Source organism: Dromaius novaehollandiae, chromosome 2 (assembly GCF_036370855.1).
Source record: "Dromaius novaehollandiae isolate bDroNov1 chromosome 2, bDroNov1.hap1, whole genome shotgun sequence".
Lineage (NCBI taxonomy): Eukaryota > Metazoa > Chordata > Aves > Casuariiformes > Dromaiidae > Dromaius > Dromaius novaehollandiae.
Genome location: NC_088099.1, coordinates 39,570,926 through 39,595,942, shown reverse-complemented (window position 1 = coordinate 39,595,942; position 25,017 = coordinate 39,570,926). Strand labels below are relative to the sequence as shown.

The 25,017-nt window shown below is 41.0% G+C and overlaps 1 protein-coding gene across 2 annotated transcripts in view; it reads right to left on the bottom strand.

Moving 5' to 3' along the window:
- The window catches only part of IGF2BP3 (insulin like growth factor 2 mRNA binding protein 3), a 120,495-nt gene that overhangs the window by 70,257 nt on the left and 25,221 nt on the right, over positions 1 to 25,017 (bottom strand). The gene's annotated exons all lie outside the window — the stretch shown is intronic.

Sequence of the window (25,017 nt, the reverse complement as noted above, 5' to 3'; positions counted from 1 at the left end):
CACGAGATCTGCATGGACACGCCTCTAAAGGGCCTCCAGAATGACAGTGTTGCTTTAGCTGCTTCATATTGGCTAGCCCGCTGTGACTTAGCTGCATACTGTGCTGTCCTTCAGACAGTAAGGATAGCACAGGTACTAGTGTGTACAACTATTGATGCTAGCAAAGCAAGCAACCAAGCACAACTGCGGGAGGGAAAGAGTGGGGAGACATTTGCATGTCCTTTAGTAAATAAGTTGCAGAGCAACATAAACCCCATTAATTTTCCATAGGAACAGATGTTTGTAGGGCAGCATCTCAAACAGTTTCAACGCCTGCTTGTAGAGAATGAGTTACACAGAACATGCTATCAAAAGTATGAAGGAAACCAGAATTTGAAAAAGAAAAAAAAATAGTTCCAAGCTACAGGATATTTCTGTGCTGGTTTAGTCAAGAGGGGATGTAGGTTTAATCCTCATACTATAGCTTCACTCCTGAAGCATCCAAATGTAATTTCCTCCTATGCTGTTACACAGTTCACCTGTACAAATCATGTATTACAGCTCAGTAAAAGAGTCGAGCATGGCTATTTTGTGAACATCCATATACTTGCAGTTTGGAAAGTCAAACTCTGAACCTTTTGAATGCATTACTACTGAAAAAACAACCTTTTAAAACTTGCAAGCAACAACTGAGGGGTGCGGTAATCTGCCCTCCAAGCCCAAACAGCTACCAATTGCACTACTGGAGGATGGTGACCTGAAACCTTGATCTTGGCTGGTGCATTTGGTTAACCTTGCCTTTCATCCCCCCCATCGTTCAAAACACAAATCGCCCCACCCCAGGACACCTTTAATTCTCAGTTCCAACTTCTGTGTAAAGTTTCCTAAAACTGTGAACTCCTGAGAATCTCTTTACAATAGTAATAATAAATAATAATAACACACACACACATTCTAATAGATAAGGAATCACTTAAGTGTTGTGTGCTGGTCAGCATGGTCTTCCCACTAGCCCTCCAGCTCCCATTCTGCCTCTCTGGGACTCCCCCTTATGGCAAGGGTTTACACACAGGCAGGGGCACAAAGGAGCTGAGTACGTCAGTGCTCCACTCTGCTGGAAAGGGGACGGAGGAAAACATGCAAGATTCAGGGAAGAGAATCAGCAAAGGGGAAAAGAAGCAGAAAAGTACAAAAGTAAGAGAAAATGGTTTAAGCAAGCATAAAGTTGAAAGAATCAAGTTATCCTTGAGTTTTGTTTTGCCTTTTTTTTTTAAAAAAAGAAATTTTGCCTCAAACTGTTAAAGTAAATTAAAAACTAAGTCCTTAATGCAGAATTATTTGCTTAGAAAATAAAGCAAATAAATATTTTAAAGGACCTTGTAAATAGAAACCTGATGTCTCATCTTAATATATGCATTGACTTGTCAGTGGCAACTGTTAAAATTGTTCATCAGTTGTTACAGACAGTGTCCATCAAGTAAAAAGTTTGCCCATAAACCATGGTTCAGTGTTTTGCAGATGAGTAGAACATCAGTTAAAATATTATACAATGTTATTCAGTATCAGTGTTTTATTTTAAATCTTTAGTTATATCAAGCTTCTGTGTGAAATGCTCTAACCCATTACTGGAATTGTTCTGCAAGCAGTGCAACAGGCTCTTTTTGGTGAGGAATCAGACAAGCAGAGATTCTGAAAAAAGTTTCACCCAAAACTCTTCTACAGCTGCTAAATAACGAAAAAGCCTGACAGACTTCAGACCTGCTTTCTCAGTCTGGTCTTTTCATGTGTATACAATGTGAAAAAGCACACTGACATACGACATCCCACAAATCACCAAGTTTGGAGTTCCCAATTTTAAGCTACGCAAATATTGCTGCAAGTCCAATCTAAATATTTGTCTGTCATTGGAATTAAGTTTTGCTAATCGGAAAACGTAAAGTGACAATATTCTTAACAGGCACATTATTGGGTGCAACAGCCCTGTCTCCACAAATCATTTTTCCTAAAAGGGGGGGGGGGGGGGGGGGGAAGGAAAAAAGAAAGCCCCACATTGAAAGAAAAGGTTCAGAGCTCTAACATACCCCATGCTTTTTCTTCAAGGTTCAGAGGTCGCTGTACCTTCTTTCCTTTCTGTTAAGACTACTACCAGCGTTCAAAGAGAAAGATTTTCCTGCATAGAGTTGAATTGGTCAACAAAGGATCACTAAATAGTGACTGGCCGAACCAACAACTTCTCTTATTAAGATTAATGTAAGAAGTAAATCGACTTTAAATGGTGACTTCCATAAGAGGATATGATCTAGCAATATAACAAATAACAAAAGTAATCAGAATTTAAAGACCAGCTTCTTTCTAGCTCTTCCTTTTTAAGCTCTGTGTTTGACCACACTTTCTGTATGAAGAGTTTCACTTTCCTGACATCAGCATTCCCCAGTCTGTTTGCCTTTAATGCAGCAGCAGCAAAGAGAAAACATTAGAAATAGACAATCATGGTTAAGCTGTAGAAATGGTTACAAGGATCCCACTGAAAGTATCTTTCCCAAAACAACTTTCCACAAAAATACCCCAAAGCCAAAAGCAAAAATAGCTCTCATACACATACAAACAGTCAAGTTTCATTTTTATTATACTGCTTTTAAACCATTAACTGAGTCATCTCTTGATTCTCTAGTTATTTTTGTAAGGAATTATTCACACAGTGAACTGGACTCCATAAAATGGAATTGTATACGTTGCCAATGCAAACCTGACCTCCTCCTGCCCCCCCTTAAACTAATTAGAGCTACATAAGAATCCACCGATTTAAATGCATTTCCTTTTTAACTTGTTCACTAATGCAAATTTAAAATATATTTACCACAGAGGTTTTGAGTTCACCTCAGAGCAAAAAACTTCGCATCTTCTAGTTACACAGCCTACATAAAGTTTCCTTTTCTGCTAGTGGGGCTTTCTACCAAAATAAATGGCCAGTGCTCAAGCGAACGTGGTATAGCAGAAGACCATAAAAAGCAATTAGTGGTAAAGCTTTTGTAGGTTGTGTCATTTCATATTCCTTCCACGCCTGCATCAGGCAGCAGAGACTTCATTAAAGCGAGCTTTAAGAACGAACAGACTCCTGCAATCACTGCCCACTGTGATTACTCTTAATCTTAGTGGAAGCAAAACTATTTCCACTGATTGCTTACTGAAGGGACACGAAGTTTGTGCAACGTTTATTTTGGGACATCGCGGACAGCAGGAGGAATATAGCCAAACAAGCAATGCTCCAATGTAGATCGCACACAGGCAGTATTTGGACTCTAGGAACATACCCTGGTTGCAGTCAAAACACGGGAGACCCCTGTGGCAGGGAGCGCTGTGTGGCTCAGCGCTCCCCCGAGGACTCCCACCCTGCTCCCCTGCGATGGAAACAGAGCAGCTGCACCCAACCAAGCCCCCCCGGCTTCAGCAGTGCCCCGAGCAAGCCATTTGCCCTCTCTCCCCCAACTGCAGGAGGACAACGGGGGCCTCCTTGGCAATGATGTACCACAGGTTGCAATGTAAAGAACGCAAATATGCTGTTCGGTGTTGCACAAGGAGTTACAAAGAGTTTCAAAGCACAAAGTGAACTCTTCATGAGCAACTGGGGACACTTCCATGGATCTCTAAGTGAACAACACATTCACGAGTGTTTAGAAAGTGTGTTTCTCACCTAAACCAAACTCAAAAGATAGCTACGAAGATGAATGCATCACTTATGGACAATCATACCCCCACACGCAACCCTACCATCTGAGATGCCGCTCAAATATCTCATTGCAGGGGAGGACCTTCTGCAGACACACACGCATTAACAAGCTAATGGCCCTGGTCATTGAACTGACTTTTTAAATAATCTCAGAACAGACTGAATGGGGATCCTGCCACCTCAGCGCAAACTTTTACATGTAGCGGTCTCACCAGCTTGCAGAAAGTGCCAGCTCTATGCAACATTTATTTTGGTGATAGTGCATGTATACAGGATCTTTAGTGGTCCTACATGATGAAGTAACTGTTAGGAATAAGAAACAAAATTAACATATGTACATACACCAAAAGAACAGAGAAGGGAGGAAATTATGTACTACTTTAGCATCCCACAATTCCTCCCTAGCTTTTTGTCTTCTTGTTCCCAGAAGTAAAGCTCTTCCCTTCCCACTGAGAAACTGCGATGGGATGGACTACTTTACAGACACACGACAGAGGAGGCAACAGCACGGGGCAGCAGAAAGGAGTGAATATCATGTCAAGGATCTTCCTATAGCTGCAGCCAAAGTCAAGGAGCAGGATTTCCTTAGATAGCATTGCTACATCTGGACTGCTCGCAGAAGGAAATGAAAAGCAACACTTCTGCAAGAGATGTTGTTAGATATGCCAAAGCCACAAAAGCATGCAAGAGGCAGCTATGAGATGAATTAAATTACTAGCAAAAATAAAGGAGAAGAAAAGTTAATACGTGTTACAATAGTTACCGCTGTTCTAGCGGATCAGAAGTGATCATCATACCTTGAAGAGAAAAATACAAGCATCACACAGGAAGGTGTTGCTTATGCGCTTTTCTTGTACGGATAGGTAATCTGAAGAACCGCAGAAAACCCCACTAGAATTTGGTTCCGAATACAGTTTGCCGAACACTACCACTAGCAATCAGGTCTATAGGAAGTATTTGTAGTGCTTACAACATTTTTTTCGGAATTTAACTGATATTTTTCTAAAACCATCAGGGCAAAATGACTTACTAGTGAATGGGGAGTTAGAAGATACAGATTTATTTCTGGTCACTTCCCTCCTCTCTACCTATTTCCTCAAATTTATAGAAATAGGATTTTTGCATTCTTAATGAATCATAAGCCGTTGATAAAGAACCATATTATACAGGTTTTAGGCTGTAGCTGTCTTGTGAAGAAAGCTATTAAGTCTTGATAATTTTGCTTGACACAGGAAAGTGTAAGGCTTTTATAAGGATCTCATATGCAGCTGATGTACATGCTGACATTTACCAAAGGTGCAAAGACTCCTGTTTGTGGGTTAGCATGGATTATAAAGGCAATGTATTAGAAATACCTCCTTTGACCAGCACAACATAAAATTTCCTTGCAGCTCGGGGTTATACAGAAAGTATCTTTTGTGTTTTGACCAGTTAAAATACCTTAACTCCCCTTCTCCTTAAAATAAAACAGAAGCAGAAATTTTAGACTTAATACATAGAAAACATCCACAAAGTTGCTAGTGAAGAAGTCTAAGTTTAAGAAAATACCTGCAACATTGTCCTGAAGTATTTCTTACTCCTACAACCAACTGTGGTGTTTCTATAACTGTTTTAAGTCACATTCTTTACAGAACGAAGGAACAAAAAAAGACCAATGGGATATGGAAAACCACCTCATCTTTGTCAAATAAAGACACACCATTATATATTTCCAGCCACTAATGCCTCATACCCAAGGAAGAATAGACTTAAGATCCCCTCCTAGAAATGAATATACTATATATTCAAGCACATATAAGCACTGTTGGTATGGCAGCAACCTCTGCATCCTCCAACTTTCTGCCATCAGATGATGTGGAAAGCACTACACCTTTGGCATCAGTGTTGTAAGAACTAGAAAAATCCACATACAGATGCAAAGCTCTTCAGCACAAGCTTATAAACATCTGCCCTGTACCAACGTGACTGGACACCGGTCCCTGGCAAATGGAGGTGAGGAAAAGGGGATAATCTCTCTCCCCAGCCCTGCCCTGCTCTTTCCCAGGAGAGCTGCGTGTCCTTTAAATCCCTAGGAGGCTCTCTCACCTCCAGGAGACTCTCTCACCTCCAGGAGATGCAGGAGAAAGATACTACCACATCACTGCTGCGATCAGAGAGTGGGGAAAGAAAAGCAGAAAGCACCTTCCTCCCACACTGTTGTAATGGAAGCAAAGTGGGAACTACTCATCTTTTACCCACCAAAAAGGACCAGATGTGGGCTCAAGGGCTAGCAAGAGTTTTATTTTGGGGCAGTAAGTCTTCAAATATGAAATCTCACCTAACAGTTCCAATGCCAGTTTGAAAGCCAGAGTGCAGATTACCTGCTGAAAAACTACACGAATGCAACAGGACTGCTCTTGTCACCTATACCTGCTATTCTAACGCTGACATTAAAAAGGTTAGAAACAGATAACCTAATGGAGGATTATCATCATGTTTGCTTTTTTGCCCATCTCAGAGAAAATGAACTGCTCAATAAAGAATAATTTGTGAGAAGGAGGGCAGGGGCTTAGAATGAGGTAATAATTCATTCACAACTACAATTTTGTTTTGTTTCCGTCAGGTAACGTTAGGAAAGTACATATTAGCAGGTTGAAAGACAAACAGAGAAGTAAAGTTTGTAATCTTCTCTTAAAAACAGTATTCTTCTTTACAGACAAAATTTGGGACTCAACTCAGCAAAGTTTTCTATTTCTGAATTATAGAAATACCTCTGAACTGTTCATCTGGCATGAGACTAACAGTCTGGGAAGATCTATTTAAAAACATTTTTTTTAATTTAAATAACTGTGCATGAGATGTTGGAACTCAACTAGACACTTTAATTTTCAATCTTTTTATAATCTACAGCTTTCTTTTGCCAAGTTTAAGATGTCAAAGTGAAAAGCAGAACTAGTATACAGTATCCGTAATTAACTTCTAGTCACAATTTGACTTTGATGGTATCGCTGTCCTGAAACCCATTATTAAAATTATCCTTCACTTGATTATAAAGCTACCATTGCCTGAATGAGAGAAAACCCATGAGGAAGTAACTTGGTACCTTTATTTGCTCCAATTAGATCACAAAAGATAAAATACTTTTGAAAAGGATTTCCTTTCCAACACTTCAAAAAACCATCAGTGTCTCCACTTCTACAGCTCGCGTGCACTTGCCATGACCAGGAGCAATAGTGAACAAAGCTTATGTACAACAAAAGTCAGGAGGGGTTTTTAAGGGGGTTCCCCCATTCAGTTCTCTGGCAGAAAAGCCACCGGTGCCTGCTCTTACATTTTATGCACTAGCTATGTCATTACTCATTGAAAATTTCCTATTGAGACGGAAAGCAACTTTCTCCCATTACTTGCAAAATGGAAATTTCCTCTGTGCCCCAAACCCAGCCTGGATTTGGTTAGATATAGGAAGGCTAGAGAGAACATATTTTCTACCACATACACACTAGGAAGTAATCCAAATGCTGCTGGAACAGCTGCTGATCACTTTTGGTTGCATTTATTTCCTCTAAAATGAGAAATTCAAAGAGCAAAAGTGTCAAATGCCACTTGCAGCTACAAGATTTGTCACTCCACTAACTATGACAAGGTCTACAATCTGCTCGCTCCCCAAACACAACTTATCTGCTCCCATCAATACAGAAAACTCTGTATAGCTTTACTTCCGCTCCACCATCTCACACAACCTGTAACAACTACTTTGCTAAAAGGAGGCAAATTTCTGCTGAAAGCCATAGTCTCTATGTTTTTCCATTTATATATTTTATCCAAAATTTTTAACATTTGTTAAAAATAATTTTTAAAAGGCCTTAGAAATATTTGGATATACACACGCTATAGAAGCACATGCCTACGACCACCCTAGCGTAATACCACGTGTGCATTTGGTGACCCTTCCTGGTGCAGGGCACTTGACTGCCTGCCTGAGCAGTGGTCACAACATCCTCCAGTTCAGCACCCCACGCAGGTTTTCACCCCACCATTTGGAGACCTCTTGTCTCTCAGCCCAATACAACACCTCCTACCTCGTGGGACTATGGGCCAAACCCCAAGGTCAGCTCCCCGCAGCTCTGCCTCAGCAACCTGGCATTTCCATGAGCGAGTTTTCAGCTTCTCCTCTACCCCACGAGAGCAGCCAAACAGATCTGTGGAGTTCCCCCAGTATTTCAGAGCCAGCAGGGCTCTTCTGCATTTTTGAATCTCCCATCAACTACTAGAAGAGCAAGCTTTGCTGCAACAGAAGTGTAACAGACATTGTACCTTCTTCCTCAGGCAGTAGAAAACAGACATTCAACAGCCAGCTACATACAGCAGAGCAGCACTTCTGATCCCACGAATCTCAGAAGTGAGCATGGCACAGCAGGACCAGGAGTGATGCAGAATGGTCAGCATAGCCCAAGGATGCCGAAGGTTGCAGCTCAAACAGCCCTTTTATGCTGCAATCCCAATGACAACTGCATGCTTAGCTTACCTATGTAAAGCCACCTTAAGTGCTAATTTTTTTTTTTTTTTTGAATAGTGGAGAAATTAGTAGCAGTTTTATGATGGCAATTTGAACAATAAAGCTGCACAGAGGCCACTAGACAAGTTGGTTTTGACAGATTAATGGAAACTGTTGACACGCAGGTATACAAATTCAGGTATACCAGGCCTCAGCAAACCAAGTATTTCTACTGTGAAAAGGAAATAGGCAGTTTCTCTTTGCTTTGCAATAGACAGCAACTTCATGGTGCTGGGGGAGTGAAGATTGCATGCTGAATCTAAAAAGCAAGGCATAAAGGGCAATTACAAACACAGCAATGCCTCACAGGACTAGGGGAAGCCTTAAGACCATAGTTTGAAATTTGCTATGCAACGTTTTGCCTTAATCTGTTTTGTAGATACACACACACTTCCACATTGAACTAACACATTTTATCGGTCAGGTGATCAAACCACTTTGGAAGCTCTCTCATCTATTTTTGGAAGACACAAGTTACTTTCTTAACATATGGCCACATAAAACAACCACCAGCACATACATTTCTAAAAAAATTAAGTGTAAGCACCAACAGTATCTGAACAAATGTCAGTGTTTGTATTCTTAAATCAATGATCCCCGTTTTCAACTGAGACTGGGCAGAAGGGATCACTTTGGTGTTTTATAAGGCAGAAGCAAAGACACCATTGGATGTTGGCTTAGACCAGAAATTAAGTCACATAGCAAAGTGGTGGAAGTTATTGGCACTTGTCTGTAATACAGTCATGCCACCAGATTTTTTTCCCCATCTCCAGAAACTGCAAAAATCAGGTTATCTCCTGATGTTTTGTAGTCCTTCCACCCTCCTCCTAAATTCCATGGCGGTTTTCACAACCCCAGAGAACCTCAGAGATCTGAGAACTGCTCACAGTGGGTTTACACAGCATAACTAAGCAAATCTCAAATCTACTATATAGCCATCTGCATACATACATAAAGGTGCTCATCATCAATCAAAAATCATGTGAGTTCACAAAGCCAGAAGAGTTCCAATCACTTCTCTAGCACAAATCCCTCCTGCATGCTCACACTGCAGTCCCAGACACAAAGCTGCTCGAAATCTGAGGTATCCTCACCGCATTGTTTCTTCCACTACATGCTCAAAAAATAGGATTTTGGCAGTAATGGTTGCCTCCTGGGTATGAAACCCAAACCTACTGAAGGATGGCAATGCACAAAAATTGCTAAGTGTTAGGAAATGGCTGACTCAAGGGGCAAACAAGAAAGTTTCCTGTAAAGGCAAAGGATTATTTGGGAGTGGTTTTTTTGTTTGTTTGTTTTTTTTTTTAAAGTATTTATCAAGTTATCCCAGTTTGTGATAGCCACCCAAACCATTCTGAGTGCAACAACTGAGTTTCCCAAATCACAGTTAGGGATAGTGACCTGAGCCCTCACAAGAACCCATGATTGCAGGTGCCACACTGCCTGCAAGAGCACTACAGGCCCACAGGAGTGTCATAGTCAGAGCAAAAGCACCTTGTAGCTGGAATGTAATAAGCACCCTTCTCTGCAAGTATGCATGAAAGGTATGCATGAAAGGTTTTTGTAAATTTTTGCATGTTTGGATGGAGGAAACAGTTACCAGAAAACAACAGGCCAAGGAGAGGAAGAGTACGTGTTGAGAAGGTAGCATATGAAAGTTTCCCACCCCAAGAGCCAGCTGAATCTGTACAAGGACATTAGCACACAAGCATCAACAACAGACATGTAATTCGGACCACGTCCAAAAGGGCGATGGCTGCTATACGCAGGCAGATGAAGACTGCAGGATTACATATACACCAGATGCAAAGGACTAAGGAACACCTACCTAGAAGCCACTGGCACATCATTACAACCCTCCACTTCAGAGTACATACTTGAGGTTGGCCTCCCAGTTGTTGGTCAAACTGGGAAATTATGAGTTAGTAAGTGAACTGTGTGAGTGAATAAGCAAAAAATGTTGCATGAATAGCTATCTACTATTTCATGTAATAACAGCCTGATCCCATTAGTAAGAAAGAAAGAAAAAAAGTAATAATCAATAGAAGGTGTCCCAAGAAGTGTTGATTCGGATCTGTCTCACACACACGCACATTCAAGCCCGTATTAGGAAAAAGGGATGTTATAATACAAAGGAGCAGTTAACTGTGCTGTTTTCAATGATAATATACTCTCCTCCTTCCCCTTCATAAGTTAATGGTGGGCTATAGTTTTCAGAGTTTTTTTCTGCTTGCATAATATTCTAAAAATTCTGCTCATTTGCTCCACTGCAAGGCATGTGCTTGCAAGTGGCTTTGATGGTTTTTAGTCACTTCCCCCCCACCTTTGATTTCCATGGCATTCAGAGCATCTGAAAATAAGGCAGCTATTTCAAGTTACATTCCCTTCCTTCTCTGCCCACATGTACTTGGCTACCAATTTGAGACAGGGGATTAGAAGGAGCTTCAGGATTCAGAATAACATAAAAACTTAAAAAGGGAAATGTATTAACACAACTTGATCTCCCTTTTCTGCAGCTTTTCAGGTTGGTGCTCAGCTAGATCTTAAAGATCTCCTACCTATTCTTTGTATCCTCACCACTGCTTTCCATGGCCTCAAAGCAGCAAGCACTTCTGTCCCACTGCGGTCTCCAGGCTCTCGCCATGAACTAGTGCTCTTGTATAAAATGGCATCCTGCAAGCAGTGGCAGGTGCATGCCGTGTTGGCATCTTTTGCCTTCCCACAAGCCTGGGGCATTTTCACTTGCTTTGTTCAACAGCTTCATTGCTTGGCTCAGTTGTACACCTCCCTCTTTCTGCAGGAGGCTCTGCAGGTGAGTTTCTACTATTCCTTTCCCACATGCCCAAGAAATAACCCAAGACTGGAGTGCTAGATAAAAGTGCACATGAGTTGCAGGAAGAGACATGGATAAGGCCTAGTTCAAGATTACAAGTGAAACAATCACTGCAGAGGGGATAGAAGGGGAACTTAGAGGCAGTGAAGAAATGCTGGCTGTAGTAGCAGCACAACAGCTTTTTTTTTTTTAAAACAGTGTCAGCAGACTTGTGCCTTTCAGAAAAGTAGCCTGAAAGAGCCACTTCCCATTTGTCTAATCAACACGACTTAAAACGCCCTAAGTGCAACTACAAGCAGAGATGTGCTGACTACCATTACTTTCTAGAATCAACCAAGCTGAAACTAGTCAGACCCCTGAAAATAAGCACATTTTGTTTCTCTCTCTCTATGCAGGAACCAGTTGCATAAAGTTAGGTCAACATGTGGTAAGCATATGATTCAAATGTAGCATTTCCTGGCAACCAGCAAGCCCAGAGAAGGATCTGCACTACTGATAACATAGATGTTTCCCAGGGTTGTCATAAAAAAGAAGAGAGGCTGCTGATCTCTTGAGACATAAGCAGCAAACCCCATTCCACTGATTAGCTTTCCACTAGTTTCACTGGGTTTTTTTTGTTTGTTTGTTAAGGTGCAAAACACCAGACACGTACACACTACTCCAATAGCAAATACATTCATAAAACAAAGCATCTTAAAATGAATGATGTAACTGTGTGCAGATCCAGTCTCTCAACTCAAAACAGAATTAACAGAATTTCAAAGAATGGGACAAAGAATCAAAAAAAGAGAGAACATCTTCCATACAAAAAAAACAACTAAGCAGGCTAGGGCTCTTCAGGCTGGAAGAAAAATGACTGAGGAATAACAGTCCTTAAGATAATAAAGGAAGCAGACAGGGAGAAAGAACATGGATCAGCTATTCACACTACGGGAGCTAGGAGGCAAAATGAAACTAGCAAGTAGCAAGTTCAAAACAAACAAGAGGAGATAGTTCTTCCTGCAACTTACCCTTAAACCACGCAACTCTTCGCTGCAGAAGACACTGAAGGTTTACACTGGTTCAAGGACATATTCACAGCAGTTCTAGATGAGTTTTTTGAACAAAAAGACAACATTTCTGGCTCAGTAAGTCCCTAGGCTGAAAAATGCTGAACGCCAGGAGAGTGCACTGTATACTTGCCCTTATTCTTGTATTTCTCCCAAGACACACCAGAGACAGGATACTACACATAAACCTTTTGTTTAACCCAGTATTACCATTTTTGTGTTCTTCATGCACAGAATAAATAAGCGGATGAAGAAAAGAATCATTGAGGCCCCTGGAAATTAACATTTTTCTATTTCTTTGCCTTTGACCATAAACAAGAGCTCGTAAGGTTTCTCCTATTATTGCCTAAGGAGAAACTCATTTATGTATCTCCTTTAATTCTTATCAAATTATATAACTGATTAGTCTGAAGGGACAATCCCAGCTAGTGACAACTTCCTCCAAGTCTCTCCAAGCTGAGATTACTTCAGAACTTCCCCAAAAGTTCTCCCCTATGAATTTTAAATGGTACCTTTGTTTTTAAAAGTACATAGCTTTACCAGCAGCTTCATGTGTGCTTACCAGAAAAAGGGATCGTCATCTAATTTCTTCCACCAGGAATTTTTGGGTGCACTCTCAAAATCTAACCAGCACTTCCACAGAAGACCAAATACTAAAAAGAACCACTGGTTCCTCATTTTGGAAAGAAAAACTAAAGTGAGCAAGATTTAACATATCAAAGAGCATGGATAATGAATTAGAAGAGTAAGTTTACATGCAAAAGACATGGAAAAAGCTATGGCAATAGCTTTGATAGGAATGAGAATACATCCATCCTATCAAAAAGAGTATATTCTTTCATAGGTCAAAAAAAGGTAGAGTTTAATGACTTGGACTTTCATTACAGCTTGCTTAATTGAAGATGCATTCAAAATGGAAAGAGTTTTCAGAATCCACAGTTTTTAACCAAGTCATTCCTTAGGGTCTGGGTTTTGGTTTGTTTTTTTGTTGTTGTTGTTTTTTGGTTTTTTTTACACTATTGGAGTGTCAATGAGATAAAGGAGATCATGTGATTACACGTAAAACAAAAAGCAGCAGCACGTTGGTGCTGAATAGTTCACTTCTGGATTGTTCGTCTCACTTAGGGCAGCTTGAATGATGGGTTAATTTAACATTACTTTTACAGCAATTTAGCCAACAATGGTATGCGACTCAAGTTTTATCTGCAGAGATGCAGTAGCATTCCCAGACATATTTCCCCTCCAGTTCATGCAGGTGACAGGCAGAGATTCCCAGTCCAACTTAGTTTCCAGTAATAACACTATAATGAATTACTGGTTGGACAGTTGGGCTCAGAGGGCTGTGATCAAACTTAACCTGGAAGCTGATAACAAGTACCACAGGGGTCTGTCCTGGGACCTGTCCTGCTTAACATCTTTATCAATGTCTCAAAGGAGGTAATACAGTGCTGCTTGCTCCTTGCTTTTGTGGATGAGACCAAACTGAGGAGAACAGTGATCATGCTTGAGGGCAGGGCTGCCACCCAGATGGACTTAGACAGGCTGGAGGGATGGGCCAGCAGGAACCTCATGAAATTCAACATGGACAAATGCTGAGTCCTGCACCAGGGAAGGAATAATTTCCTGCACATTGGTACAAACTGGGGACTACCTGGCTGGGAAGCAGCTCTGCTGAAAAGGCCTTGGGGGTGTTGGCAGACAGCAAGCTGAACATGAGCCAGGAGTGTCCCCTGGCAGCAAAGAAAGTCAACAGCATCCGAGGCTGTGTTAACAGGAACGGAGCCAGTGTATGGAGGGAAGTGATTATCCCCTCTTACCTGGCACTTGTTAGACCACATCTAGATACGGCATCTAGTTTCAGGACCCCAAAACAAGGAAGATGTTGATAAACTGGAGCAAGCTCAGCAGAGGGCCAGTGAGACAGTCAGGGGCTGGAGCACTTGCCCAGTGAGATTAGTTCAGCCTGGAGAAAAAGCAGCTTTGGGGGATGTAACAGCAGCCTGGCAGTGCCTAGGGGGAGGTTACCAAAACAGAGTCAGGCTCTTTCATGGTGCATGGTGGGAGGACAAGAGACAGTGGGCCTAAGCTGGGACAAGAGAGGTTCTCACCACATATTTGGGGGGGGGGGGGGGGGGGGGGGGGAGGAGTGTCACTCTGAGAATAATTAAGCCCTGGAACAGGTCACCCAGACAGAAAGTACAATCTCCATTCCTGGGGTCTTCCAAGACTGGACAAAACCCTAAGTAATGTGGCTTGAATTCAGTGTGGACCCTGCTTTGACCAGGAAGTTGAACTAGAGACCTCCCAAGGTCCCTTTTGCACCTGAATGATTCACTGATTCTATGAGAAGACAACCCTGGATGAGTAATTTACAGCACAAAAAGGACAATTCCTTAAGTGAAAATTATAGTTAAGGAGCGTACAAATTCGGCAACTGAGCCTGCAAGCAAAAAACAAAGGCCTTCACAGTCACCTTTCTAGAATTGCAAATAAAGTAAGACTTGGTGGTTGGTTTCCCTAAAAACACCTTGGAGCCAAGCAAACTTTGTGCATCTTTTTAGATTTCTCAAGTTTTGGAGTAACTGTTAGGTTTGTATACAAAATAAAGTGGAATAAGAAGAGTAAAGAAACCCAGGAAAAACAACTAACCATATTATTCTAGGCTTGTGAGCAATACATTGTTCTAACATAGCCATGTAACCGTATGGTGACAATGCCAACATTCCTGCACACTAACAGCTATTTTAAGTATTGGAATGTTTCTGAAAAGTTAAGGAATCCTAGGTTATGCCTTTCTTTATCCTGGAAGATCAAAAACTAGCCATGAAAGCACAATTTTTCACAACTCAATCACAGGATGATGGAGCAAATCTGGAAGGGGAAAAAAGATCAAACAGAGCACTGAATTATAAGTGTGGCTTTTTTTTTTTTTTTTAACCCTTAACTACTTCATTAACTCAATGTTGGAAGGAAAATAAAATATATGCCCATAAATGCAGTCTCCAAAGACATTGCATGTCTTAGTTGAAATGGTCACATTTAACACTTACAACTCGCTGGATTTCTATGCTTCCACTTCTACGCCGATCAGTGCCAAAAGTGGTTCATACCCCAACACTGACGACTTACTGAATCACAGAACTGTGTGGCTCAGATGAGACAAGATTAAAAGCCTCAGCTCCAAGTGGCTGCTGCCGTCAGCCCCTTGCCCTGCCCACTCCACAGCAGGTTTAACCGAACAGCTCCCAACACAAGCCCTGAAGCTTATAGCTCAGTTTTTCTAACTTGCTTAATATCCTGGGCTAGAGTCTGTGGTACTTCCACTCCTTCTTCAAAAGTTGTTCAGCCAACATCCCTGCTTCTGCCAAGCAAGCCCAAGTGGCTGCTCCACCACCCATACGACCTCACATTTCCTGCAGCACAAGCTCCAAAATCCTTCACTTCCTCTTCCTTTCACCTGTCACCTCGACCACTTGAAGGAAGTAGAGCAACTTTAATGCCTTCAAACAAACGCGTCAAATCAAGCCAGCACTGGCCTGGTGAGTCTTCAGATTTCTGTGAAGCCAAGTACTAACGCTACTTCTATTTCTTGGGGTTGCAAGACCACCTTCCTTACCTTGTAGGAGCTTATTAGCACAACAGCACCCTAACATCATCTGGGACAGCTATATTCCTCACTCAAGCTACTCTACTGCAATGCAAGTCCCCCCACACAGACACACACACACACACACAAAAAGAAGCATAATTAATGCAAATTATTTTCCTAAGCCTACAGCTATTTTAAAAGCACAGAGTGTCTCCCATGGAAGCATTTGAAACATTAGCACTGACATAGCGGCAGATAAATATTTCATAAAAGCATCACTATCAACTACTTTTAATAAGTTCTTGATAATTTTTAAGTAACAAACAGAGTATTTGGAGCAAAAATCTCAAAGAAAATGACTTTCCCTGTTAGCCCTTTTTACAGCAACTCTAAGCCTATTATCAGAATAACTGCTGTAGCCAACACACATGTATACATAAATTATTTGAAGGAAGAAAATATGTTTATTACATGTTTACCCAAGGACCTTCACTCCCACACCCTGCATTTCAAACACCTGCAAAAGATGTTTATTGTCTCACATATACCTTCCCTGTAAATCTCTCTCTCTATAATTAAGCCAAGCAATTAAAATCCCCCAATCATAAGCCAGTACATTGGCTTAAGCACAGAACTGGGTGGTCTGCCACAGAAATAGGGGTGCTTCACCATATCAGATTGCCTCATTTGCAGCTCAGCTCAGCTAGAGGATGGGAAACATGCAGCCCAGGCAAAAGAGTTAATTCAGTGCATGGGGCTGTGGTCAGATGGCCCAAGGAAAGAAGACCTCCTTCTCCTTTCCCTTAGCCGGGAAAGGGGCAAAGGCAGCCCTCGCGCTCCTGAGGTAGGTCCAGGACTGGGAGGCAGCAGTGCTGCCCAGGGCTTTGCCTGAGGGCTGCTGAGGAAGAGGGGAGAGCCCTCAGCTCATGGGGTCTGCCCACGGGGGTGCAGGGCTGTCAAACCTTTAACCAGGAGACTGAAAGATGCAGACTTCATGGGTCACTACGAACAATGCTGACAGGCTGCCCAAGTGTCCTGTCCCTTTCAGCTTACCTCAGATTTTACTCACTTCCCTCGGACTTCATCATCCTGGCTTTTCTTCACTGCCAAGTGATTTTGCCTGCTCCGATTTTAACTAGCAACAGCTGGATCCCTGAGAAGGCTCAGAGAGGTGGTCCACTGTTTGTTTTTTTGTTGTTGTTGTTGCTGTTTGTTTTTATGTCAAATGCAACTAGACGAGACAAGGTAATGTTAGCCCCATTCCCTTCTGCCCTCAGTTCCCATGTTTCCCCCCCTGCTAGTTACTCTGCAGTTAGGGCAACAATACACCCATCTCCACTAACTGTGCTGGGGCAGAATCCCAAAGTGTGTTTGTGCCACCACTTATATATTTTGCATCCAGTTGTCTACACTAAAGTTTCTAATGTAAATACAAAGGCTTTTCAAACTCTTGCTCTCTTTCCACATATACAAAAATACATTTCTTCCTAACTTAATTTTTCCGCTTAAAACAAAATTCATTTGAATGACTTGACAATTAAACTTGTCACCCTCATTGTCTACTACTGAAATTCAAGAATTATCACATTTAGACAACTACCAGCACAGCTGGTATATAATTCATAAGCAAAAAAAATGATTGCAGTTTTTAAATTCTTTGAAAAGAGTGTATTCTCAGTAATAGGATAAAGATGCTCCTACAATGGCAGGAAACCTCTACCCTGCAGTTAAGAAACAAAATACACTCCGAGACAACTTGCTTTTCAGTACAGGCAATGGCAGCCACAGAGGACTTCGGGGATGGGAGCCCACAGTCTGCTCCCCACCAGAGGAAACAAGAATCCATGGCTCCAAAAGAGAACTGATGAAAATTCTGCAAGAAATGCTAAAAGGGGAAGACCACCACAAGTTAAAAAAGATCAAAAAAAAAATCTCATCGTAAGAGATTTACTTGCATCACTAAGTCAGAAAGATCACTTGAGTGAAGGTTTTTGCAATGAAGCTGAATCATTGGAAGTGCAGGAGGTGACACTGGAGTGGAGGAGGCAACCACACAGACCTTTTTAGCAGGAGTCACTGCTAAAAACTGGACAGCCTGTCATAGGTGCTCTCTAAAATGGTAGAGGAATGAAGAGGAAGGAAAGCTGTGGTATATTTGATTCTAACTCATATGGAGGATATTACTGAGACCAAAACAGTGGAAAGGAAGATGCATGAGACTGACCAGCAGATGGCCATGCTTTAGGAAGTTAAGGAAGGAGAACAGCAAAATAAAACACTCACTCCAAAAGAAAGAAAAAGCAAACAAGAAACTTCCAAAAGGCAGACTTAAAGTTCAAAAAACAGGTCAGAAAGTTGTCATGAAAAGCAAGTTTAAAAAGGAGGAGGAACATTCCTCAAAGGAACGTCACTAAGGGCACAAGGTCTAACTTTCCCAATGAAGAGTAATAAAATAGACTAGTTTGTCTAAAATGTGTTTTGTGATAAATGAAGAGATCACAACCAGAAGCAGGCAAGAAGGTGCAAACTAGATCAGATTATTAAAGAAATTATAATTTATAATCTTTATTTTTATTATTTGATTAATGAGACATCATGGGCAAGAAGAAATCACTATCCAAGTACTTAAATAGGAAGACCAAGTAAAATGTTGGTACACTACTTGGTGGGAGTAAAAATAAAAACAAACAAAAAAATCCAAAAGACAAATAATACTGGTATTACTGATGGGATTAATGTGGTGTTTTTGCACCACTCCTCATTAAGCCAATTATAAACAGATGCTTAGTGCACTATCAGCCATAAAGGAATAAGGCATCAGCCTAGAATAGCAAAAAGGATGCATTTTGCTATCTTAAAATTGACTAGCCTGATGAAGTTCACCTACCTGTTCTTTCAAACATCATCTGTCTTGAAACAGTTAGTCACTAAGATCCTGTGGAGGACAACATAGCACAAGACTGGAAAGGGGCAGGAAAAAATGCACAGTAACATTTTTAACAAAAGAGATCTGGATAGTTGCAGACTAGCCATCTTAATTCTATTTTTGGGGAAAGCTGTGGAAGAAATCGAACATGGAGACACCTGCAGGACGCTAAGCAGATGACCAGTATTCAAACTTTGTTTGATATGCATTGGTCTTGATAATTCTTTCTAGTTTCTCGTTGTAATGGAATTAATCTCTGCATATATGGGACAAGCCACAGCTCTCTCTCAAGAAGGCTTTTGATACCATCTCCTAAAACAGACGCATAAAAGAAACACAAACAATGCTACTACAGCATAAGAAAAGCTGGCCTTTTGATAATTATCAGCTAATAGCCATTACCAGCCTACTGTCAAATTAAAAAGCTCTGCTTCATAGGGTTTTGCAGGGACCTACCAAGCCTAGTGTTGTATCAGCTTTTCATTAACAGTTGGGGTGATGGAATAGCAAGTATGCTTATTAAATCTGAGGACAGTACAAGGCTAAGATGGAGTGCAAACCTAGTGAAAGACAAGATAAGAACTCAAAGTGATCTTAAACTGCAGAATCTACTCTGAAAAAGCCTCACTGGATGTTTCCAGAAGAGAGTCATGAGAAGAATCAGCTGCCTAGAAACATGAATTTTGAGGAGAGATTGAAAGAACATACTCTTTCCTTATCCTTCTTTAGACACCAAAGAAGGTGTTAAAATATGTAAGCCTACTGTAGAGAATAGAAGAACGTGCTCTCTTCTCCTGCTGAGCAGGATTCGTAGTAATTGGCAAAGAGTACACAGCTTAGCATCAGATGTAGCTTAGACTGGGAAGGAGGAAACAGAAAACAAAGATCACCACCAGACATTCCTACACCTAGACGGCAGCAGCAGACAAAGAGATAATTTGCGCATGCTTAGCATTCTAGTAGCATTTTTATAACTATAAATTATGTTTATAGCACTACATTAAGTTAGGATTCTTGGAGGAGGCTTGAGGTGAAAGATCGTATTTCAATACATTTTAAATCTTTTTACTGTTGATTCTTCTGTCTTCTAGAATCCTTCTCATGGTAGCTCAGCTCATTCTTGCATCTTCCCTTCCATCTTGCTTTATGAATTAGGATTATACACAGCAGGTAATTCTCATTCTCAACTGTGGTGTTCTTTTATTTTTCTTTTTTTAAAATACACGTCTCCCAATCTGTCTTCTTCACATCCTTGGTATTTTAGAATAAGCTGCATCACGAGCAGCGAGATTCACAGGTACCATTCAGCAAGATTAGTTTTTACACTACATCTCTAGAACAAACAAAAAAACCCAAACAAAAAAACACAGAAGGGAAAGACTTACAGCTTAGCTGTTCTAACCCAAGTAATAACACAACTGCTACAGCCTTTCTGCTGATCCTCAGGACAAATAGTTATGTGCACTATGATAAGATTTGCTAACATTAATCACAACCAAAATCAATTTTCAGCTTCTTTAAGAGAAGTGAGACTGTCTTCCTTACAACATACGCGGATAGATTTGAGACATCTCCACCCTTCTAGCATTAACCAGAAATCTTGGTGTAAAACCTGCACTCACATTGCAACTCTGATTCAGAAATCCTTTCCTGCCACTTGTTTTGCATACACAATCTAGAGTGTCAGCAGTCTTAGCACAGCTATGAAACTTCGCTTTTCGTTTCCATGGAAAAGCAAGGAAAAGCAAACCCTGTTTAGCAGCATCCTTTTACCCTTGGGGGAGCTAACTTAGACCTCCCTTCCCACCCATTTGTTTCCCCCAGAATAATCCAAAAGTCACACAGCAAATCTATGTATACACATTCACCACACTTCTGCTTCTCTGCTCACACAATAGGTTCACACTCCACAGGCTGGGCTTTTAGTCTATCTTTTTTATCATAAAGTCCATCAGCATTTTTTCTGTTTATTTGCTCCATACAAACCCATAAGAAAATAAACTTGCAGAAGGTAAGTGAGAACTCTTCAACAGCTACCTTTTTGCTGAGCCAGCAAGTGCTGTTTCTAGCACCACCTGTGTCCTGGAAGTCTCTCTCTAGCACTTTATTCATTAAACATGGGGGGAAAAAAACGTTTGGAAGCTCCTTTAAGCATCTTCTGCACTGAGAAAGCTAGTTTTAAAATGCTTTAAAAGCAAACACAAGCAACATTTAATATAACAGTTCGTTCTCAGCAAAAGAACATAGCCAGTCTTGCATAGATTCCCATCATGTTGAATCAGAAACAAACTCTGCATACCTCAGTTTTAAATCACCTAGACCTCTTTCTAGAGGGCACCTAGTTTGGTCTTACAAATACATCTCCAGAGCCGAGTCCTCACAAACTAAAATTTCTCACAGTTACAAAATATTAGGAGTCAAAACAGAATTTTCCTGTGCAAGAGACTGCAGTTTAGGAAAGAGCTCTTTATACATTTCTGCAGAGACCATAAAGCCAGTGGGCTTGTCTCCAATAAAAAAGAGACAACACTTGTATGTGTGATGAATAGGAAAAGGAGGTATGGGAAATCCTTCAGCTGCCATAATTCTTAGTATCAAATCTGGATTTCATGTTTGCTGAGTAAGAAGAAGAAAGTAGGAAAGAAAAAAAAGAAAGAAAAAGATGCCCGCCCACTATCACTAAAAAAGTGCACTAAATATTTGTGGGTTTGCTTCATCCAACAAACCTCGTGAGAAACTAAACTTTGCTTTATTAAAAATAAATCTGTTAATACACATGTCCTTCAAATTACTAGATTGGTATAATAAGCTCTATATGCACTTCATATGCAAGCATAAGAAAGGGAAGAAGGTGCATTCCAGAAAAGAGAATAATGCTTTTATGGAACATGGGCATTGATCCAGAGTACTCAAATAGTCCAGTGAGGGAAGGGGAAAATGCAAACGATCTCCTGGATGAGTAGAGAATGTGATCCCAGAAAAGCCCCTAGCAATCCAGATTCCAGCAAGAGTCTGAGGCAAGTATTAAATTTTCCTAGTTCAGAGGAATGGATCCTGCTTTCCTTCTACCTCCAGTCTCTTCCAACCAGGGCAAGAATACAAGAGTACACAATGCCCAGTTACAGAAACCGGCAGAACCTTGCCAAAAATCCACTTGTACTGCAAGGAGGAGTGAAGTTCACATTAATTACCAAGCAAGTTCTGTACAAACTTAACCTTGAATGCCTCAAAGAACGTTGGGCAATTTCATCTTTTATAGCTGCACTTTGAGAGCTAACTCTTCAGGATAGGAACCATGTCGTCTCGTTTCAGTGCAGTAACTCAGCAGATTATAGCAGGTGATTATCTGCTTTTGTTCTAGCACTTAGCCCTGAATATGGTCTAAAAGAGTTATCTTACCCATTTTACTTATATCACGATGGTCTGATAAATATACAGCAAACTCTTACGTTACCCAGAGGGGACAAATACAAGTCCAATTGTTATTGCTGGTTGCAAAAGCCCGTATTTTATTCAGTAACTTCCTAGACCCACAGAAAGGAGAAAACTAGTTGGTATATATTTTTCTCCAAAGGGCAGCTAGAAAAATGAATAGTTAACATCTGAATTTGTGTAATTGGTTTAGGAAAAGTCTTATTAGTTCTCCTTACTCTATGGCCATTTACACCCACTATATATCTCTCAGTCTATATGGAAAGACTTCGTGGGTCAAGTGTCCTACCTTGCATGTGTCTTCAGGACAACCATTCTCTTTCAAAGGGAAGTCAAGGTGTCCTTAACACTTGGGGGTGGTGGTGTTTTTTTTTTTTTTTGTTTGTTTGTTTTTTAATAAGTGCACATACCTCTTACAAAGGCAAGAAGGTACATCAGTGAAACAGTTACAAGATGTCCACAGGAAACTCATTTACTCACATGTATTTAATGAATCTAAAGAGCCAGCTGTTACCTACCTGGGGAACAAAGCATATGTATCAATGCCAGGGTGTTTTCCTCTGCTAATATATCACAAGGTGTTCTCAATTCAGATTAAGCTGCAACTTATTCCCAGAACATTTTCCATTTCTGAAAACCAGGAGGCAATAGCTGTTCTCCAGAGAGCTCAGGAGTGAGAGCTGCTGTTGAACGCTGCACTTCATGCTATAGACACTAAGATGAAATTCTTGTGGGACCAGCACTCCTAGTACTTTCCCGGACTTCACTAAGAATCTGCTTTCTCCAAACCTGACAAGCTGCGCTTAAGAATATTGTAGCTCTCCTTTTCAAAAGGGGTTTTGTGGGCAATTTTTTGTTTATTTGTTATAAGGCAAAGACCCTCTCTGTCAGGTGCTTGAACAGACCCATGCTGGCTTTCAGCCCACAGTAGCCCCAGACTCCCAGGCACGGCCATGCCACACACAGGTGGCAAGAGCAGCTGCCAGGCACCGAACTCCAGCCATGCACATCACTGCTAGAGGCACACTTGCAGGCTTCCTATATAAAATGTTTTTCTTCTGTAAAACAGCAAAGTCAAAAAACAAGGGATAAGTTATTTCAACAGAGCTGAAGAACAGACTTTAGCAGAAAATGACAAGGTAACCTTCGTAATAATGACCACACTAGGAAAAAAGTCTCACAAGAACATTAATCTTTCTTCAAACAGTTTTCTTTATATTTCCCCATGTCACTGTAAAAAGAAAGGTGTTGCAGGGTACTAAGTGCATTCAGTATTTCAAAATCCAGCATACGAGAGGGCTGACAGACTGAACTAACCCAGAGACCTCTTTCATCAATTGTTTCTGGTTTGGTTCGAGGATTTTATACACATTAGAAGAAGTCAGTCTTGATTCAACCAATTAACAAAGGAGTGATGAGGCAAGCAGATTAGCACAGAGGGACCATAAGAAACTATTTAAGAAGTAAAATTGCTCCAGCTACCACACACACGCAGCATCCTCTCAGAAAACATTATGCAAGAATGTTGCTCTAATATAAGTCCCTCTCTGTCTGTATTAACTTTTACTCTCCCTCCCAAGCAACTGGCTGCAAGAAAAGCTTTTTTTAAGGAGGAACCATCTGAAACTTTCTTACAGAGCTCAGAGGAAGCTCTTGCAAGGCCTTTTAACACTAAAGGAAGATACCAGAGTGTAAAGTAAGCTTGACCTAAGACAATTCCTTAATGAATTTAATCACCAGTTGCCATTATTTTGTCATCAGGACTTCTCTTTAAGACTACACAAAACTTATCTGCTTAGTGCAAAAGTGACAGACCTCCAGCATTTATAGAGAAAAATTTTAGCAAGTCTGTGGACAAACCATATTTGGCAAGCATCCCTATTATCACAAGAGATCACAAAAGCATTGTAGAAGTTATTTTGGGGAAGCATCCCTTTAGACTCCATGCCCAGACAAAGAAAGTCAGGTATACACAAGGAACTTCAGGAAAGCTAGGCACAGCCCAGGTGATGTTCCTAGAAACAATTTGAATTCTTGCTTGGGAACTAGGAAGACTGTTTTTAGAAGGCAGGGCAGAGGGAACATCCCTTCCCTGAGCCCAGACAGCACCACAGAAACTGCAGTAATTGAGAAATGGGAAATCATTCCAAAAAAATCAGGAAGCAGAGAGAAAACAGGGCAGAAACCTGTGACATACATGCAGTAATAACTACAAACAGGTAAGGAGGGATGAGCATTCAGAAACAGGTAGAAGCATTTTGATGCACACTGTTCACCAGTACTTACATCAGTGTTTATTCTGAATCAAATGCCTCTGTTCTGATACTCACTCCTTTCTATTCAAAACCCTCGGAGGCTACTGAAGTTTGCACAAAAAAAGAACCCCCCCCCCACACACACCCCCCAGAAAAAGCCCACTTAACCTCCAAACCAGTCACCTTCAACCATGTCTCTTACCAGAGAGTCAAAATCTTGCTGAAGACAGAAAGTGGTTCAGAATTTGGCATAAAAGCTATCAGTATAAAACTAGGGTAGCTGGATACTATTCAACTGAGTCCCCTCAAAAGGTGCAAGCGCAGAGGGAATTCTTGCATTGACAGCACACACCAGAAGGACAGACTTCAGCAATGAGAGGTGGTGTTTCTGATATCTTACAGAAGCCCTGTGGTTGACAGCCTAAATTGGACAGAGCAATGGCTCCATTTTTCTTCTAAGTCAGAAAAGAAGAAAAACGGACACTGCAAATGAAGAAGTAGCTTCAGGTAGAAAGTCAGATGAGGTGGGTAGACCAAACCTCCTCACCATAGAACAACATAACCAGAGCTTTATCCTCAACCCCTCCAACCCCCAGCCTCCCTCCACAAAAAGATGACTTACCACTATAAAGATATGAAAAGTGTTTTATATATATACAAGGTAAGAAACAGTAAAGTAGATAGATCGGTTCT